Source organism: Dendrobates tinctorius, unplaced genomic scaffold (genome assembly GCF_039654945.1).
Source record: "Dendrobates tinctorius isolate UK_male_01 unplaced genomic scaffold, ASM3965494v1 ptg000075l, whole genome shotgun sequence".
Lineage (NCBI taxonomy): Eukaryota > Metazoa > Chordata > Amphibia > Anura > Dendrobatidae > Dendrobates > Dendrobates tinctorius.
Window position 1 is genome coordinate 44580724 of NW_027361743.1, and position 15340 is coordinate 44596063.

A 15340-nucleotide genomic window follows, 5' to 3' on the forward strand; every position below is an offset into this window, starting at 1 on the left:
AGATGTTATTCATTTTTTTGTTCTGCCCAGGAGTGCTGACTTGCACTAGGGGGGAATGTAGCGCCCCCAGGGGTATGGTCGCCATACTGGCTTTGCCTTCCTCCAGGGGAGGATAATGCCAGGCTTGGAAGCAGTGATGGGTCTCTCCAGCAGTTAACCTAATGCATGCAACACAGTTCCACTCCGGGCCACCAGGGGGAACTCTGAACCAGGATTGAGGAGCAGAGTACTCTCTGAGGGTCAGGAGGAAGGAGTAGGCTGATCGTGTGAGGAGGTCCATGTGTGCAGACGTGTGGAGCGGGGTGGAGGTTGAGCTCCGGGAGGAGAGCTCCCTCACCGCTAGAGCGCAAAGACTGGAGCCTGGTCTCCACGGTGGTACGGATACTGACGGTCCTACCACAGATACCAGAGGAGTAGGAGGCTGTAAATGCCCTGCTCTCACCAAAGACTTGGGACACAACAGCAATTGAGTAGAGAGCCAGGACTCAGGAGAGGAGTCCCCGAGAGAGGCTACAGCTGTCTGTCATACAAGTAAAGTTCTAGGAACATCTGAAGAGAGGCATTTCAGAGTAACTAAGTACTGGAGTGCTTCACACTACAAAGCGCTAGGAGGAAGACTGCACAGCCCTTCTGCTGAGAGAGAATCCTGATCTGCTTCCAGGCTAACCTGCTCCAATACCATCTGTAATCAGGACTCTGGACTGCATATACTCAGTAAAGGTACAGAAACTACAACCGCTGTGGCTTGTCTGTTCCCTACACTTTTGGCACTGCTACATCCCTGTGCCAGCTACTTCTACACTGCCCTGGGACTACAGCTCCACCTGTGGGGAGCTTTACCATCTAAGCTGCACATACCATCAGTCCTAGCGGATCTGTATGCAGCGTTGGCCTAACACCATATTTGCCAAACACCACGGTTGGCGTCACAAACTATTCTACCATTAACTACATCTCCCCATTGCTTGGGCGCCCAGGGCCATGGACCAGGTCACCGCTGCTGTGACACATCCCCCTGACACCGGCCCTGTTATGAATGAGTCACCGTAGGAGGCAAAAACAGAAATACTAGCTAAGTCCAGAAAACCAGAGAAGTTGGCAGCTATCGGATTGCAGACCTCTGAACCTAACAACAACAACTAGCAGTAGCCGTGGGGGGTTCCTACGGTGCCCTAGACCCCTCGATCACAGCCGGAGAACTACATAGCCTAAAGACAGAGAGGGAAATCTAAACTGCCCCAGAGCAGACCCCAAAGCAATAGGCAGCCCCCAACATATAAAGACAGTGAAGCAAGATGAAAAAACACTCACACAGATAGAAAGATAGGCTGAGCAAATGATGGAGCCCAAGCTAACTAAATAGGACAGAATAGAAAAGCTGCTGTCTGCAATCTGCCAAAACCCTCTCAAAACAAGAGCCAACAGACAGATAGGGATAAAAGCCCTGAAGACGCTAGGCTTCAAAAAGACTATATCAGTACTCAGGTATTTTCTGAAGACAGATCAAAAAGGAATTCAGCTCACCCAGCAGGGGAAGGCAGAAATCCAGAAAAACAAGGCAAAACAAAACCAAAACACAAATGCAAAAAGCAGAGCAGCAAACTTAGCTTTTGAGGAGCAGGAATCAGACTGGTCTCCTAGAATCCCTCAGAGAAATCACCCGCAAGGCAGAAGGGCGTTGGCTGCCTTATATCCAGTCAGCAGTTCCAGTCACCCAGTCATCATCATTCTGCTCAGGTGCTTTGTAATCAGCCTCACTACCTTCCTTCACCAGAAGAGGGAGTTCATCAGACCTCAATGGTGAAGGGGAAAATGAACTCACAACAGTACCTCCCCCTTGAGGAGGGGTCACCGAACCCTCATCCACGCCACCAGGGCGATCAGGGTGAGCCCGATGAAAGGCACGCACCAATCTTTTTGCATGAATATCAGAGGCAGAGACCCAGGAATTATCCTTCTGACCATAACCCTTCCACTTAACCAAATACTGGAGTCTCCGTCTAGCCAGACGGGAATCCAGTATCTTCTCTACCTCATATTCCATGTTACCTTCAACTAATACAGGGTCCGGAGGTGCCACCCCAGGAACAACTGGTTCAACAAACCTCTTCAACAAGGACTTATGAAACACATTATGGATTTTAAATGTGACAGGAAGAGCCAAACGAAAAGAGACCGGATTAATAATCTCCAAAATCTTGTAAGGTCCAATAAATCTAGGCTTAAACTTAGGAGAAGCCACCTTCATAGCGATATTTTTTGATGATAACCAAACCATATCACCAACCTTAAACTGGGGACCAATGGTCCTATGTCGGTTGGAAAACCGCTGGGCCTTTTCCTGGGAGAGAGATAACTTATCCACCACTTGGTCCCAGATCTGGTGCATTCTCTCCACCACAGTGTCAACACCTGGGCAGGCAGAAGGCTCCACCTGCCCTGAAGAAAATCGAGGATGAAACCCAAAGTTACAAAAAAAAGGTGACATCAAAGTGGCAGAACTAGCTCTATTATTTAAAGCAAATTCGGCCAAGGGCAAAAGTGAAACCCAATCATCCTGATCAGCGGAAATAAAACATCTCAAATACGACTCCAAGGTCTGGTTTGTTCTCTTCGTCTGCCCATTGGTCTGAGGGTGAAAAGCAGAGGAGAAGGACAACTGAATTCCCAGCTTGGAACAGAAAGTCCTCCAAAATCTAGACACAAACTGAACTCCTCTGTCAGATACAATGTTCTCAGGAATCCCGTGCAAGCGAACCACCTGTTGCAAAAACAGGGGTACCAACTCAGAGGAAGATGGCAACTTAGGGAGTGGTACAAGATGAACCATCTTAGAGAACCTATCACAAATCACCCAAATAACAGTCATTCTCTGAGAGACAGGCATATCAGAGATGAAATCCATTGAAATATGGGTCCATGGCCTCCTGGGCACCGGCAAAGGCATCAACAACCCACTAGAGCGAGAACAAGGTTTATACCGGGAGCAAGTCCCACAGGACTGCACAAAATTCCTGACATCACGAGACAAGGCGGGCCACCAAAAATACCGACTCACCAGATCTCTAGTACCAAAAATACCTGGATGACCAGCCAATGCAGAGCAATGAACTTCAGACATCACTCTCTTCTTCCACTGGTCAGGAACATACAACTTTCCACTGGGACAACGCTCAGGTTTGTCCTCCTGGAACTCTTTCAGAGCACGTCTCAAATCGGGCGAGATGGCAGAAAGAACTACCCCTTCACCTAAGATGGTAGCAGGCTTGGTCACCACAGGAGAAACAGCAAAGAAGCTCCTAGAGAGGGCGTCTGCCTTGACATTCTTAGTGCCAGGAAGAAAAGAGACCACAAAATCAAAACGTGTAAAAAACAAGGCCCACCTAGCCTGTCTAGGGTTCAAGCATTTGGCCGACTCCAGGTAAATCAAATTCTTGTGGTCAGTGAGGACCACGACTTGATGTTTAGCTCCCTCCAACCAATGTCTCCACTCCTCAAATGCCCATTTCATGGCTAACAGTTCCCGATTCCCCACATCATAGTTACGTTCAGATGGAGAGAACTTTCGGGAAAAGAAAGCACAGGGATTCATTTTAGATGTTACAGGATCCTTTTGGGACAAAACAGCTCCTGCACCAATCTCAGAAGCGTCCACCTCTACCTGGAACGGGAGTGAGACATCAGGTTGCCGCAAAACCGGGGAAGAAGTGAATCTTCGCTTCAGCTCCTGAAAGGAAGAAACAGCCTCCGGAGACCAATTCAACACATCAGCACTAGAGTTGAGCGATACCGTCCGATACTTCAAAGTATCGTATCGGATGGTATCGGCCGATCTTTAAAAAAAGTATCGGTATCGCCGATTCCGATACCGGAAGTCCCATTCAAGTCTATGGGACTTCCGGTATCGGAATAAGAAAAACCCTTTCCTGCCCTTGTACAGCCTCTCTGGGGTCTGTACGGGCCTTTCGGGGGGCTGTGCCGGCCTGCCAGGGGGTCTGTGCAGGCTCCGGTGGTCTGTGCCGGCCTGCCGGTGGTCTGTGCAGGCTCCGGGGGGCTGTGCCGGCCTGCCGGGGGGCTGTGCAGGCTCCGGGGGGCTGTGCCGGCCTGCCGGGGGGCTGTGCCGGCCTGCCGGGGGGCTGTGCAGGCTCCGGGGGGCTGTGCCGGCCTGCCGGTGGTCTGTGCAGGCTCCGGGGGTCTGTGCAGGCATCGTCCGATGGGACTACAAGTCCCATCGGGCGATGCCTGCTACCATGACAGTGATTGACACATTAGCCAATGATGGGACAGTAGTAGTCCCATCATCCGGCTAATGTGTTAAATGTAAAAAAAAAAAAAAAAAAAAAATTACATGCTACATACATACAACATGCATACTACATACATGCTACATTCATACTACATACTACATACATGCTACATTCATACTACATAAATACTACATGCAACATACATACTACATATATACTACATGCATGCTACATACATACTGCATGCTACATACATACCACATATATACTACATACATACTACATGCATGCTACATGCTACATACATAACACATATATACTACATGCATGCTACATACATACTACATGCTACATACTACATGCATGCTACATACTACATATATACTACATGCATGCTACATACTACATGCTACATACATACTACATGCATGCTACATACATACTACATACATACTACATATATACTACATGCATGCTACATACATACTACATGCTACATACTACATGCATGCTACATACATACTACATGCTACATACTACATATATACTACATGCATGCTACATACATACTACATACATACTACATATATACTACATGCATGCTACATACTACATGCTACATACATACTACATATATACTACATTCATACTACATACTACATATATACTACATACATACTACATGCATGCTACATACATACCACATACATACTACATGCTACATACATACCACATATATACTACATACATACAATACATTCATACAATACATACATAGACATACAGTACATATAACATAGAGTAACATACTTACCAATACTTGTCACATTGTTCCCCGAAGCCATTGTCTATTCCGGGATAAATATTAACATAACAAACCACAAAAATACTCACCCACGATCCGAAGCAGTCCACGAGTGTGTCCCACGATGATCTTGGGTAGAGAACTGCAGCATCAGCTGTTGCTGCCGTTCTCTACGGGCTGCAGGAATCCAATGACGGAAGGTAGGTATCCTTCCGCACTGTATTCCTCCACCACTTAAAAAAAAAAAAGTCCCTAGTCTCACTTTATGCCCTTGCTGTGTGGGAAATTCCCACACAGCAATGGCATAAAGTGAGACTAGGGACTTTTTTTTTTTAAGTGGCGGAGGAATACAGTGCGGAAGGATACCTACCTTCCGTCATTGGATTCCTACAGCCCGTAGAGAACGGCAGCATCATCTGATGCTGCAGTTCTCTACCCAAGATCGTCGTGGGACACACTCGTGGACTGCTTCGGATCGTGGGTGAGTATTTTTGTGGTTTGTTATGTTAATATTTATCCCGGAATAGACAATGGCTTCGGGGAACAATGTGACAAGTATTGGTAAGTATGTTACTCTATGTTATATGTACTGTATGTCTATGTATGTATTGTATGAATGTATTGTATGTATGTAGTATATATGTGGTATGTATGTAGCATGTAGTATGTATGTGGTATGTATGTAGCATGCATGTAGTATGTATGTAGCATGCATGTAGCATGCATGTAGCATGCATGTAGTATGTATGTAGTATGTATGTAGTATGTATGTAGCATGTATGTAGCATGCAGTATGTATGTAGTATATATGTAGTATGTATGTAGTATATATGTAGTATGTAGTATGTATGTAGCATGCATGTAGTATATATGTAGTATGTATGTAGCATGCATGTAGTATGTATGTAGCATGCATGTAGCATGCATGTAGCATGCATGTAGTATGTATGTAGTATGTATGTAGTATGTATGTAGCATGTATGTAGCATGCAGTATGTATGTAGTATATATGTAGTATGTATGTAGTATATATGTAGTATGTATGTAGTATGTATGTAGCATGCAGTATGTATGTAGTATGTATGTAGTATGTATGTAGTATATATGTAGTATGTATGTAGCATGTAGTATGCATGTAGTATTTTTTTTTTTTTTTTTTTTTTTTTAACATTTAACACATTAGCCGGATGATGGGACTACTACTGTCCCATCATTGGCTAATGTGTCAATCACTGTCATGGTAGCAGGCATCGCCCGATGGGACTTGTAGTCCCATCGGACGATGCTTGCACAGACCCCCGGACATCAGCACAGCCCCCCGGCAGGCCGGCACAGCCCCCCGGCAGGCCGGTACAGACCCCCACAGGGTGCACAGACCACCGGCAGGCCGGCACAGCCCCCCGGCAGGCCGGTACAGACCCCGGGCAGTCCACACAGCCCCCCGGCAGGCCGGCACAGCCCCCCGGCAGGCCGGCAGAGACCCCCGGAAGGCCCGAAATGACGGCGCATCATGATGCGCACACACCGCGCATCATGATGACGTCAGGCCGTCAATCAACTGAACTTCCGATTCCGATGCCGAATTCCGATATTGAAAAAATATCGGAAGTCGGTATCGGAATTCCGATACAGCAAGTATCGGCCGATACCCGATACTTGCGGTATCGGAATGCTCAACACTAATCAGCACCCTTCTTAGTCAGATCAGTCAATGGCTTGGCAATACTAGAAAATTTTGCTATAAATTTCCGATAAAAATTAGCAAAACCCAAAAACTTCTGGAGGGCCTTCAAAGAAGTGGGCTGAACCCAATCATAAATGGCCTGTACCTTGGCTGGGTCCATTTCAATAGTTGACGGAGACAAAATGAATCCCAAAAATGAAATCCTCTGTACCCCAAAAAGGCATTTCGATCCTTTGACATACAGGGAATTCTCCCTCAAGATCCGGAACACAGTCCGAACATGTTCCACATGAGAATCCCAATCCTTGGAGAAGATCAAAATATCATCCAGATAGATAATCAAAAATTTATCCACAAAGTCTTGGAAAATGTCGTTCATGAAGCACTGGAAGACAGAAGGGGCATTAGTGAGCCCAAAAGGCATCACCAGGTACTCAAAATGTCCCTCCGGAGTATTAAACGCCGTCTTCCATTCATCCCCATGCTTAATGCGGATAAGATTATACGCCCCCCTGAGGTCAAGCTTGGTAAACCAGCAAGCACCTTTAACTCTGGAGAATAGATCCGAAATCAGGGGTAACTGATACTGATATTTAATAGTAATTTTGTTGAGGGCACGATAATCAATACAAGGCCTTAATGAACCATCCTTTTTGGCCATGAAAAAAAAACGGCACCTAAGGGTGAAGAGGATGGTTTAATATGACCCCTCTCCAACGCCTCCTTAATATAGGATCGCATAGCCTCGTGCTCGGGTACAGATAAATTGAAGAGCCGACCCTTGGGAAATTTACACCCTGGGCTCAGTTCAATTGCACAGTCATAACTTCTATGAGGAGGCAAAGACGCAGACTCATTCTCACTAAATACATCATAAAAGTCCGCCAAATAGTCTGGAACATCATGCGACTGAGGAGAGGTGGAAAAAACCGGAGCCTCACTAAGGGCACACCGACAACCCCAACTCACCACAGACACAGATTTCCAATCCAAATCTGGATTATGAATTTGCAACCAGGGAAACCCCAGAACAATGGTATCATGCAAATTATGCAACACCAAAGATCTGCAATTTTCTTGATGGTCTGGGGCGACACGCATTACCACCTGGGTCCAAAACTGAGGTTTATTTTTCGCCAAAGGAGTAGCATCAATCCCCCTCAAAGGGATAGGCGTCCGCAGAGGTGTCATCGGAAATCCACAACGTTTAGCAAAAATCCAAGTCCATTAGGTTCAGGGCTGCTCCCGAATCCACAAAAGCCTTGGCGGAAAATGTGGACAGGGAGCAGATCAGAGTAATTGCCAGAAGAAACTTAGGTTGAACACCACCCACAGAAAACGTGTGTGTAAAACGTTTCTCTCGTTTAGGACAGACAGAAATAATATGCAAGGCATCTCCACAAAAAAACACAGCTTATTACGCCTTCTGAACTCCTGACGTTGCTCCCTGGACAAAACTCTATCACATTGCATAGGTTCAGACACTTGTTCAACAGGTGGAAACACCTCTCGTGCAGTCCTGCGTTCACGTAAACGCCGATCAACCTGAATGGCTAATGACATAGAATCATCACGACCAGAGGGAACAGGAAATCCCACCATAGTATCTTTTATGACTTCTGACAAACCCTTCCGAAAGAGAGCTGCCAAGGCATTATCATTCCAGGTAGTAAGGACCACCCACTTTCGGAATTTTTGACAGTACATTTCTGCAGAATCTCGACCCTGGCTCAATGCCAACAGGGTCTTTTCAGCCTGATCAATAGCATTAGGTTCGTCAAACAACCCCAAGGCTTGAAAAAAAGCGTTCACATTAGACAGAATAGGATCATCTGGTTTCAAAGAAAACGCCCAATCCTGGGGATCGCCACGCAGCAAAGAGATGACAATTTTAACCTGCTGCGCGGAGCTCCCTGACGAGTTAGGCTTCAAGGCAAAAAATAATTTACAATTATTTTTGAAATTCAAAAATTTAGACCGATCCCCAAAAAACTCATCAGGAGTAGGGATCTTTGGTTCAGCAGCATGTGAATGAGCAAGGTAGGTGGAAATTCCCTGCACTTCCGCAGCGAGCTGCTCCACACGATCAGACAATTGCTTTATCTCCATTGAGAGAAAAAAAAATTCCCCCTACGGCCCCAGAGATATAGAGGAAAAAATATACACACTGTTTTTTTTTTTTTTTACAATTCTTTCCTGCTATTGAGTACCCTAGGATCTGCGGTATGGCGGGTGATTCTGTTATGAATGAGTCACCGTAGAAGGCAAAAACAGAAATACAAGCTAAGTCCAGAAAGCCAGAGAAGTTGGCAGCTATTGGATTGCAGATCCCTGAACCTAACAACAACTAGCAGTAGCCGTGGGGGGTTCCTACGGTGCCCTAGACCCCTCGATCACAGCCGGAGAACTACATAGCCTAAAGACAGAAAGGGAAATCTAAACTGCCCCAGAGCAGACTCCAAAGCAATAGGCAGCCCCCAACATATAATGACGGTGAAGCAAGATGAAAAAACACTCACACAGATAGAAAGATAGGCTGAGCAAATGATGGGGCCCAAGCTAACTAAATAGGACAGAATAGAAAAGCTGCTGTCTGCAATCCGCCAAAACCCTCTCAAAACAAGAGCCAACAGACTGATAGGGAAAAAAGCCCTGAAGACGCTAGGCTTCAAAAAGACTATATCAGTACTCAGGTATTTTCTGAAGACAGATCAAAAAGGAATTCAGCTCACCCAGCAGGGGAAGGCAGAAATCCAGAAAAACAAGGCAAAACAAAACCAAAACACAAATGCAAAAAGCAGAGCAGCAAACTTAGCTTTTGAGGAGCAGGAATCAGACTGGTCTCCTAGAATCCCTCAGAGAAATCACCCGCAAGGCAGAAGGGCGTCGGCTTCCTTATATCCAGTCAGCAATTCCAGTCACCCAGTCATCATCATTCTGCTCAGGTGCTTTGTAATCTGCCTCACTACCTTCCTTCACCAGAAGAGGGAGTTCATCAGACCTCAATGGTGAAGGGGAAAATGAACTCACAACACGGCCCGGTAACGAGTACCCCACAGCCCTGGGAGGGCGACCCAGATGTGGGCACCTGTACCTGCAACAGACTGAGTAAAGCTTTGGAACTACATGCCCTGGTGTCCTCCGCTTATCCCGGCGCCAACCTGCCCAGCACGGCTACATCCCTTGCGCCTAACACTACACCACCTAAGTGTCACTTCACCTACACTGCCCTGGAACTACAGCCCTGCCTGTGGAGGGCTATAACATCATTGCTGCGCCACACGCTCTGTCCCAGAGGATCTGTCTGCAGCGTCGGCTTACATCTCTATTGCCGAACACCAGAGGTGGTGTTACGAATCACTTATAAACTTTCACCACCATAAGCACACTGAAACAAACCCCCTCTGAAATGGAGCCCCAGGGCCACGGACCGGGTCACCGCTGCCGTGATGACCCCCGTTGAGAAGATCAACTGGCCCGGTACCGCGTACCCCACGGCCCTGGTGAGTGAGGGTGCTCCAACTTGGCGTCACGAACAGGATGACGAGACCCGATGCCATCGGGTTCTGTGTGCCTGAGATTTGTTGGACTTAAAACATTTGGAAATGTGCAGAAGACCTAATTTAATAGACTGTAAAATGGATGCTAAAAATGGCCACCAGCGCGGTGAAGAAGGGCGTGACACTATGGGTGGTCCTAAGAAAGCAGCGCGGACCGTCCTGGGCCTCCCCTGTCTGAACTTCTATGCGACAGCAACATGGTCCATCCCCCGAGGGGTTCGTATACTGGCTTGGTATGGAGGAGTTGGAAGAAGAAGGAGGAGCGGAAGCCAGTGGCGGGAAAAGAGCCGAAGTGGGAAGAACGCAAGAATGCCATATTGGAAGAAAGGAGGAGGCCTGCGGAGCGTGAGGAGGCTGAGCTGAATCTCCCCTGCGCCATGGCTGAAGGCTCCGACCCGACTTCCAGGATGACCCGCCAGCAGCTGGAGGACGAGATTGCCCAGCTGACGCACCGTTTACGATTGAGGCAGGAAGCCTTGTGGACCTTGAATCTGCAGCGCACCCAGGAGGGGCCTACACCCGCGGTACCTGTGTCACCGGTACCTGCCACCGCTACACTGGATCTCCACCAGGAAGACCCTGTAGCGTCTGACACTGCTGCAATGTCACCGGCAGCGTTTACTGTCATCTCTCCGTTGCCACCGCTGCTGTGTGAAGCTTTGGGAGCTGAAGCAGAGGAAGAGAAGCTCCCGTCTGGAACTAGTGCGGCCGTGCAGGTCCCACCGGAGACCCCCGCAGACCGGGAACCCCCAGTTGTGCCACCACTGTCTCCGATATCTACCCGGACAGCCACCACCACAACCGCTGCCACCAGGGCCCGCACCGGGCCTGTGCCGAACCTGAGGCCGCACCGCCGGGAGCCACCAGGTATAGATGCTGGCCCTCCCAACGGACTACCCCCTGAATTCTCATTGTCAGAGGCTGGCCTGCTGTAGCTTGAAATGGGGGTGTTGGACGAGTCATCCGGGAGCACCAGGCTGACGGAGATGGGGAAGTGGAAGAAAGCCCTATTGAGACAGGTACGGTTGGAGCAGGCACGCACTATCCGACACCTTCAGGACTTGGAAAGGCCTCGGCAGCTTTGGGATCTTGAAGTGCATCATGGGTTCCCTTGGCCCCAGCTGCAAACCCCCCAGTGTAGCATCTTACAACGCCAACAGGCCGTGGCATCACCAGATGTTAGACCAAGGGCCAGAGCAGCAGTATCACCCGCAAATGTGGAACCGCATCGATTGGTACCAGCTGCCATTCCCACTGAATCACTGGTAGCAGAGACATCACTGGCAACTGTTGGTATAGCAACACCAGCTGTACCTCAGGCAGCAGCCATGCCAGATGAGAACCAGCAGTTCATCAACCCATCAGGAGGTGGACACCAAGAGCATCTCCCCTTGAAGCAGCCCAAGCAACCAGCTTCCAGAACCCCAGGAGGAGACAACTAGCCATAATGTCGACTTAAACTAACTCTCGTTACCCAGGAGGGTATTTGCACCGTTGTGCCTTCTTTTTGTTATCATGTTTTTGTTTTCTTGTTTTCTTCCCAATTGTTGCCCAGTTTGATTGGCAGCCTTTACACTTGAACTGTGGAGATCATGGACGCTGAGTGATCCAGAACTGTAATTGTAAATAGTTTGCACCTCTTTAGGTGCTTTCTCTTGGTTTTATATAGGAACCTTGCCTTGAAATAAAGACTACCTCGTTATAAGGACATTTCCAGACACGTTGGCTGGACTAGTGTCTACCATTGCACTTACTAATAATGCTTAATATTTTTGACTAGAACCTAGATAGTGATACAATAGATTTTATAGAGTTTCATTGAGAAAGAAATAATGTGTTACAATGTTTGAATAAAGATTGGATAAAGATATGCAGATGATGAACCAAACACCAGCAGTTGTCACTTAAGGGTAAGAAGAAGAAAAGTAGAAAATGTGAAAAATGACAGAAAGGAAATGTGTTGCTAGAAAATGTGTTACTTGAATTGGAAGTGAGTTTGCTTTCATAGCACTTTAAATTAGATAGCATAACTTTGAATTTAGATAGTTAAAATTGTTTGCAACGTTCAAGAAACTGTGCCTCTCATATTGAGAAGATTAGATAAGAACTGTTTATTTTGCATTACAAAATATTGTATGTTCCTGTATTTGTCAACTTTGCTTTCCTTGCAGCCCGCGGACGTGCTTTGTTTAACGGGGGGTATGTGGTGCCCCTGAGAGTTCAGTCACCACAGAGGTACTGCACCTCCTCCTGAGGTGTGGTACCCCACCATTCAGGTAAGGTGGAGACTCCTGACCACGCTCCAACACCTGCACCCCACACCACAAAGTAGTGTAGCAAAGCACCTTCGGTGGCTCCCTGCTTGGAGTGTAGCATAACACCCCTTGGTGGCTCCCTGCTTGGAACACCAAATGTGCTGGGAGGTGGGTGGAGTTTAGTTCACCTAAAAGAACGGGAAGAGTGGAGTTCAGGCAGTTAGTCCTTGCAGTCAGAGAGTGAGGATGTAGACGGACGGAGTGTGAGACAGAGAAGATCCCCGGGAGAGGGATGGAAGAAGGAAGTGCTGCAGCAGGCCACACTGATCTGGGTCTGCTGGCACAGGAAAGAGACAGAGAAAGGAAGTTTGATTCTCCCTTGGGAAGAGGGATTAGCACGGAACGTGAGAATAAGAGAACAAGGACCAGGGTTAGAGAAGAACCCTTTTCAAGTTCTAAGCGCAAGGCCGGGGTCCGGTCCCCGAGGTTGTATGGATACTAATGGTCCTGCAGCAGACACCGGAGGAATAGAAGTAGTGACCACTTTATTCCCACACAAGACTTGGGGGCACAACAGCAACATATTAGTGAGCCGGGTCTTAGTAGTAAGGAGTCCCCGTATCAGGCTACAGCTGTCTGCCGTACAAGTAGAGTTCATAGGAACATCTGACAGGAGGAACTCCAGTGTAACTCACTACTAGGAGTACATCATGCAAAGGCGGAGACGTTCAGAAAAGGCACATATGTTGGCAGAGTGTTGGAAAGGAGTACTTCATCTTGCCTGGAAGTTGGCTGAGCTCCTGACCCGGAGGACAAGGCACAGATGCGGGCACCTGTACCGGCAACAGACTGTGAGTAAAGCTTTGGAACTACATGCCCTGGTGTCCTCCGCTTATCCCGGAGCCAACCTGCCCAGCACGGCTACATCCCTTGCGCCTAACACTACACCACCTATGTGTCACTTCACCTACACTGCCCTGGGACTACAGCCCTGCCTGTGGAGGGCTATAACATCACTGCTGCACCACACCATCTGTCCCAGAGGATCTGTCTGCAGCGTCGGCTTACATCTCTATTGCCGAACACCACAGGTGGCGTCACGAATCACTTAAAAACTTTCACCACCATAAGCACACTGAAACAAACCCCCTCTGAAATGGAGCCCCAGGGCCGCGGACCGGGTCACCACTGCCATGACGACCCCCCGTTGAGAAGATCAACCTGCCCAGTACCGCGTACCCCACGGCCCTGGTGAGTGAGGGCGCTCCATAATACTTTATATTGAGGCTGTGTGGTGACATCATACTGTGCCTGTGGACTGTGAGACATAATATTGTATTGGGAACTGTTGATCAAAATACAAGTGTTGAATAACAAGAGCAGTATAGATTACTGCTTTATACACATTTAATAGTAAAGGAGTAAAATATATGGTTTTGATTCACTGCTTCAGGTAAGAATACATGTTACAGTAACACTAACGTAATATGTATTGGCACTAACAACTTGTCAACAGACTTCAACGGATTGTCCACTACTAGGACAACCCCTTCTTGATCTAAGTGTTTGGTCCAGATAAAGTAAAAAAAGCTACACTCACCTCCTCTGCTGGCGCCTTTCCAGCAGTATCAGCACTCACAGTCCCAGGGCTCTCGTGCAGTTGTTGTCACACGTGACCCCGGCGCCCAATCAGTGCTGGCGTCACTGTCTCCGCCTACAAACAAATCGGACATGAAGATGAAGTCTGGGCTGCAGCTGATCTCTGACTTCCTCTTCATGCTCAATTCGACCGAAGGCGGGGACAGTAACACCAGCGCTAATTGGGTGCCGGTGTCACGTTTCACCACAACAGCATGGGAACCCCAGGACTGCAAGTGCCGACACCGGGGGGAATGACGCCACCATGGAAGGTGAGTGCAGGTTTTTTTTATATTTTATCTAGGATCAAGAGCAGGGAATGAGAAGGGGTTGTCCAAGCAGTGGATAACTTCTTTAATTTTGTTTATCATTAAGTGATGAAAATGAAAGAAGTTGTCCACTATTTGGACAACTTCTCATACCCCTCGCTTGGCACCCATAAAACAATAATGCTTATACTCACCTCCCGTGCTGGCACCAGTCCCGCTGTATCGGATCTCCGTTTCCTGGGGCTCGTGTGCAGTTGTTGTAACACCAGCGCCCAATCATCACCGACATCACTGTCCCCACCTTCGGATAAATAAAAAATGAACAGTAAGTCTGGGCTGCAGCTGATCTCAGACTTCCTCTTCCTGCTCAATTCGACAGGAGGCGGGGACATAGATGCCAGTGCTGATTGGGTGCCGGTGTCACAACAACCGAACGCGAGTCACAGTAAACAATGGCGCCGGCATGGGAGGCTAAATTATTTTCTCAGGCCCAAACATTTTGTTCAAGAAGAGGTCCTAGCAGTGGACAAGCCCTTTGACGTGAAACAATAATGATGTGCAAAATTAAGTTTGGCTTGTTGGTTTGGTCCTCCACAATAGTGACAGTATCCCATGTGGCCCCTTGGGAAATTTAATTGCCCACCACCGACGTAGACCATTGGTCCATGTGGAAAAACAATCATATACTGTACACTACCACACTAGCTACTTTGTGCCCCTGTGCTGTCTGTGGTGCACAAGGACTAAATAAACAATTGTCTATTACAGAAGGGCACCATAGATTGCACATGTCAGAAGTCACACTGCTTGAAAAAAGTAAAGCAAAAATACTAAAAACCTATAAGGCTATTGTAAAGTAGATTCAACAGATTGTACAGCAAC

General features: G+C 47.6%; 1 protein-coding gene across 2 annotated transcripts in view; it reads right to left on the minus strand.

Annotated features, from left to right (window-relative positions):
- SERTM1 (serine rich and transmembrane domain containing 1) overlaps nucleotides 1–15340 on the minus strand; it is a 117236-nt gene that overhangs the window by 82210 nt on the left and 19686 nt on the right. Inside the window, exon 2 of one of the 2 annotated variants that reach the window (XM_073583233.1) lies at nucleotides 14653–14759. The exons of the other annotated variant lie outside the window; for it this stretch is intronic. The gene's annotated coding sequence lies outside the window, so the exon portion shown is untranslated. The remainder of the gene's footprint in view (nucleotides 1–14652; nucleotides 14760–15340) is intronic. 2 annotated transcript variants of the gene reach the window in all.